The sequence below is a fragment of the Pseudophryne corroboree genome, chromosome 6, assembly GCF_028390025.1.
Source record: "Pseudophryne corroboree isolate aPseCor3 chromosome 6, aPseCor3.hap2, whole genome shotgun sequence".
Lineage (NCBI taxonomy): Eukaryota > Metazoa > Chordata > Amphibia > Anura > Myobatrachidae > Pseudophryne > Pseudophryne corroboree.
This window is the reverse complement of record NC_086449.1, coordinates 88,302,034-88,308,033: the sequence shown is the minus strand read 5'-3', so window position 1 is coordinate 88,308,033 and position 6,000 is coordinate 88,302,034. Positions and strand designations below refer to the sequence as shown.

Below are 6,000 nucleotides of genomic sequence, written 5' to 3'. Positions count from 1 at the left end.
AGCCCCAGATCACCTTCGTTACATGTAGTGCCAGGGAGAGAGAAAAATGCCCCGATCAGACGTTTTAGCCTCGCAGAAAAGTACAGATGTGTTACATGCTGGGCAGATCCAGCCTGGTGTTGGTGAGCTGACAGGGGCTATTCCTGGGTCTCTTTGCAGCGCCTTGGCTAGCAATGGCCATATAGGCTAAGGCCATATAGGCCGCTTCTCGGCCTTTTGGCTAAGATCAAGTGTAGTATCTGTTCTTATCAGTTCACGCTGACTGACGGTGCTACCTTGTTTCTTGGACCGACAATTGTCCTTCTCAGGGCTAAGCTGCACCCGGGCCGAGAAGCCAGAAAAATCGAACGTCGAGACTGCGAGGAAAAGGAGAAGATCGCTTGAAGAGGGTGAAGATTTGCATCGCTCCCCAGCTACAGCAGAGGGTTAGACTTGTTTGCTCTGCCCTCTGGAGAAGATACCCCCCTCCGCCAGCAAGACTGCGTGGAGAAAAGGGACTTCGCCGGAGAAGCTCTACAGCGCCCCCTACCTGCACTGGAGGGCTAGACTTGCTGGCTCTGCCCTCTGAAGCGACCGACCACCTCTCCTCCTCTCGACGACAGCGCTGATCCTCCGCCCCGCCTTCTACGCCAAAGGAGCTGTGAGTATGGCCACCGCTGCCCCAGCCGCCGCTGTTCCAGCCCCCGCTGCTCCAGCCCCCGCTGCTCCAGCCTCTGCCTCCACTCCGGCCACCCTCGCCAAGAAGAGCCAGGCCAAGACGGCGAAAAAAACCGCCAAAGCCCCCACCGGATCGGCCGCACCCAGCGCCACAACCCCTGCAGCAACACCGCCAGCGACACCCACCCAGGTGAGCACCAAAGACAAACCGTCCCTGGAGCCCTGGATGAGATTCACCGTGGTGATGAAGTTGAAGGAGGTGGATGGACGGATGCCGGACATGACAGTGGAGACCTTTGGGAAGAAGATGATCCTGGACCAGGGCTTCTCGACCGCTGAAACCCTCAGCATCCAGAATTACCTGAAGGGGATCTTCTACGTCACCTTCGCCTCCCTTGCCATCTGCAAGAGGTACTGGGAGGCAGTGAAATCGGCGAGACCCGAATCCCCTTTCTCCCGCTTTGTGGGCAATTGCCCTATTCAAAGAGAGGAAAGGCGGGTGACGGTTTCAATGAGGAACCCACACACGCCCATCAAGGACATCGTCACCTTCCTCAGCCGGTTCTGTACCGTCAAGAAGGACCCCACAAGGGTTCTGGATGGGAACAGCTTCTGGACTGGAAAGTGGGCGGTGATCGTCGTCCTGCAGAAGGACACCTCGTGCCCAGAAGGAGTCAAGCACCTCCCCCAGTGCTTCTCCCTGGGGGGATCCCAAGGACTTCTCCACTACGCCGACCAGCCACGCAACTGCAGGAAGTGCGGCGGGACGGGCCACGTGATGAAGGACTGCAAGGTCCCGGCATGCAAGAATTGCCACATGGCCAGCCATGAGACCAAAGACTGCCCCACGAGGAAAACCTGCAACCTGTGCGGCAAAGTGGACCACGTCTACAGGGACTGCCCGAGTAGGTCGAGAACCTACTCAGCTGTGGTGACCGGACGTGCCAACCCTGCCCTCAAGCTGCTGCCCTCTGCTACGCAGAAGGAAAAGAAACCGCAGGAGGGTAAGAAACCTGTCAAACCCACCCCCCTCCCATCCTCCCTCACCACCTCCCTACCCATCTCCACCAGCCCACCCCCTGCGACAGTGACTCCCATCCCTACCACTGTCGCAACCCTCCCTGACCCCTCCTCCGACTCTCCTACCCAGCCCATTGTCTCTCCCAACCCAGCCACCCCTGCCCCACCTGACCTTTCTTCCCAGGAAGATTTCCCCGCCCTCCCCTCCCCTCTTACTCCAACTGCAGGTGCCGAGAAGACACGGAACTGCAAGAGGAAGGAGCTCGACAGCCCGTCTGCGGACTCCGAATCCTCTAAGAAACTGGCGGTCGAGCTGACCCCACTGGAAGAAGAAATGGAGGAGCTGGCGGAGGCATTCAGCAGGGAGGAGGAGGAGGAGCTGGATGCCAACGCCGACGCCTTACTCGACCGGATACTGGGAGACAGATCGCCGCTACCCGAGCAAGGGAACCTGGCATCCGATGCCGAGGAAGCCCCGCCCGACGGAGTGGTAACGTAAATGTAGAACTGTTGCCTAACCTCTCTTTTTTCCCCAACTAATGGCGTCATTTTCAATTTTCACCATTAATGTGAGGAGTATTAAGGATAAGCTTAGAAGACAGTCTGTGTTTACTTTCCTAGATAGTCAGAAATGTGATGTGTACATGTTGCAGGAATGCTCTCTTCCTTTCTCCAGGTCCTACAAACATCTGGGCAGGCAGTGGTCTCACGGCGCCTCCTATTGGTCCGGTGGGGGTGAGTGTAAGTCTGCAGGGGTCGCCATTCTTATCAAGGGGAGCCTCTTCACGCTAGATTCTGTTCAGGAGCTCGTCTGCGGCAGATTGCTGATCGTAGACGGCTCCTGGGCAGGTGAGCCTATCAGGCTTATCTGCGTGTACGCCCCCCCTTTCAAGAATGAGCGCTTGGAGCTTTTCCAGACCCTGCGACCGCAGCTCGCAACCACTAGGGCGGTAGTGATGGCAGGAGACTTCAACTGCACCATGGAGGAGGATGGACGCAGCACCAGCAACTCTACCAAGCTTGATGTGACGTCTAAACTGCTCATAGAAATGGTGACCGAAGCATCACTGCGGGACGCTATGGGCTCCATGGGGTCCGGCTCCGTGAATTTTACATGGAGCCGCCCCGATGGCTCTGTGCGTTCCCGCATTGACTTTGTGTTTACCTCTAGAGCAGTGAAGCAGACGAGGCATTCTATGGTCCCCTGCTTCTTCTCAGACCACAGGGCCATTCTCTTCCAAGGAGTCCTGGGCAGCGGTTTTTCACCTGGCCCAGGCTCCTGGAAGTTGAATTGCGCCCTACTGGAAAGAGAGGAGGTGCTGGCGGAGCTGAAGGATGCCTACATCACATGGAAAAATGACAAATGTTATTTTGATTGTATGAGCGACTGGTGGGAATATGCTAAGGCTAACATTCGCAGTTTCTTTCAGGTTAAAGGGAGACAACAGGCGTGCGACCGAAAGAGGAACTTCAAGAGACTGCAAAGACATCTGCAGTCCCTGCTGGACCTCCAACGGTGCGGCTGGGACGTGAGAGACGAGCTGGATGAGACCAAAGGGGGCCTGAAAAGGCACTTTGAGGAGGAATCCAGACGTATCGTCTTCCGTTCCAAGGTGGAGAACCTGGAGAAGGATGAGAAATGTAATTCTTTCTTTTTCAGGAAACTCCACTCCGGCCACACGCCCCTGACTGAGCTGCGAGATGAGACCGGCATCCCCAGACAGGGGAAGGAGGGCGTGATGAAAGTCGTCCGCGACTATTACAGCGACCTCTACTCCCCTAAGACTACAGACAGCGAGGAGGCTGATAAGTTCCTGTCAGGTATCACTAACACAATTGATCCTGCAGGTAAAGCCGCCCTGGATGCTCCCTTGGCGTTGGAGGAGTTGCACTCTGCCGCCAGATCCTTTAGGCAGGGCAGGACCCCGGGCAGTGATGGTCTCCCAGCAGAGCTCTATGTAGCGCTGTGGGACCTCATTGGACCGGACCTGCTCGAGCTGTATGGGGAGATGGTGGTGGAGGGCAAAATGCCCCCATCGCTGAGGGAGGGAATGATCACGATCTTGTATAAGCGTAAGGGGGAGAGATGTGAGCTGAAAAATTGGAGGCCCATCTCTCTCTTAAACGTGGACTACAAGATCCTCGCCAAGGTGCTCGCCAACAGGCTGAAGGCTGTCATCGGACAGATCATTCACCCGGACCAGACCTGCGCCATTCCTGGTCGCAGGATTGCAGACAGCCTCGCCCTCCTCAGAGACACGGTCCATTACATCAAGGATCGGAACGTTCACGCGGCCCTGGTCAGCCTTGACCAGGAGAAGGCCTTTGATCGTGTCTCACATGAGCTGATGGGCAGAGTTCTGCATAAATTTGGCCTCGGTAAAATGTTTTGTACGTATGTTAACCTGATGTACCTTGATATCCACAGCTCGGTGCTGGTGAACGGCTGGAAGACTGACCCCTTTTCCATCCTGTCCGGGGTCAGACAAGGCTGCCCTCTTTCACCTCTTCTTTTTGTTTGTGTTATAGAGCTTATGGCTGTATGCATCAGACGGAATCCAGAGATCAGAGGGATCGTCGCACCGGGTCGTGACCGACGAGAGGCCAAGTGTTCGCTGTACATGGATGATGTCACTGTCTTCTGCGCGGATCAACGTTCGGTGACAGCGCTCGTCCAGACCTGCGAGAACTTCGGCCGAGCCTCAGGGGCTAAAGTCAACTGCGGGAAGTCAGAGGCTATGCTCTTCGGAAAGTGGCACCTGTCATCCTCTGCACCATTTCCTTTTGCCTTCAAGCCCGACTTCATCAAGATCTTGGGAGTCTGGTTCGGCGGCGAGGGTGCAGCCCTGAGATGTTGGGAAGAGAGATTGGCAACTGTTCGACAAAAGATTGGATTGTGGAGCCTCAGAGAACTTACCATCGAAGGGAAATCACTTGTGCTGCGCAACGAGATCCTTCCCGTTCTGCAGTACACCGCGCAGGCCTGGCCACCTCTGGCAACCGTCTGCAGGGCCATCACAAGGGCAGTGTTTCACTTCATCTGGGGCTCCAAGATGGACAAAGTAAAGCGTGCAGTTATGTACAAGGAGCCCCTCAAGGGTGGAAAGGGTATCCCTGATGTCCCCACCATGCTTCGAGCCTTCTTCGTCTGTAACTGCATCCGAAGGACAATGTACGAGAACTTGAACGATTCTGCAGGAAACTCCATGTCCCGTTTCTTCCTCCTGCCTCTTTGGAGGAACCTCGGCTGGGACAAATGGGACAGCTCCATCCCTTACAACTGGAACACTCCGTGGTACTACCTGGACGTGTCCAAGTTCGTGAGGGAACACCAACTGGAGGGAGTTAAACCTGACTTATGGAAGCCGAAGACCATCTACAAGCTCATCAGAGCTAAAGACGATTTGGAGCCGATTCCGGGGCTCCCTTCAGCGACTGCCAAACAGGTCTGGGAGAATGTGGCCTCCAAAAGGCTCACAAACAGACACAAAGACCTGTCGTGGATGGCCATCCAGGGGGGCTTGCCCCTCCGGTCATTCATGCACTCCCGGAACCTGTGCAGGTACAGACATTGCCCCAGGTGCATCATACATGAAGAAACATCTATGCACCTGTTTTGGGACTGTGCCTGGGCCCAGTTGTTGTTGGACGCCCTGGAAAACGAACTGAAAAACTCTGTGCCGAGGAACTGTCTCACGTACCATTCGGTACTCTACGGACTATTCCCTGGCACCCACACCGTTGGGGCGATCCAGGAAGCCTGGCGCCTTATGAACTGTATGAAGGACGCTTCGTGGCTAGCCAGGAACCGCCTCATTCTGAGGAGGGAGAGGATGTCCATCCAGGACTGTTGCAGGCTGGTCCACAGCCTGCTCAGAGACTATTCCACCATGGACAGCCCTGAGGAAGAAGAGGACTAAACCCCCCCTTTTTCTGCCCCTCTCCCCTTGTCCGAACCGAAAATGAGACTTTGGGACCGTGGCCCCTGCCCCCTCACTCACAATGTCTGTTGTTTTATTGATGTCTTCTATTTATTGCCCTTCCCCTTATATGTGTCTGTCTTTCAATAAAGCTTCGGGCTTGTGATTCACCCTCCCTCACCCCCCTACCCTCCACACCCATAGCCTTATTTACTGTTGTGTTATTGTATCGTTTAATTGCATAGTGCAGCCTGAGAACTACAGTGTAGGCTACAGGCCCGCGCCGTAGTTCTTCGACTGCACTATACAGTCTGCATCTGTGCTGTGTTTTGGCCTGTGCTGCGACACGGCACTTATGTTTGTCAATGTTACCGTCTGTTTTTTGCAACTTTATACCAATAAA

The 6,000-nt window shown here is 55.2% G+C and overlaps 1 pseudogene; it reads left to right on the top strand.

The window, feature by feature from the left end:
- The first annotated feature begins 200 nt into the window (after positions 1–200).
- Positions 201–305, top strand: LOC134938213 (U2 spliceosomal RNA; annotated as a pseudogene).
- The last annotated feature ends 5,695 nt before the right edge of the window (positions 306–6,000 follow it).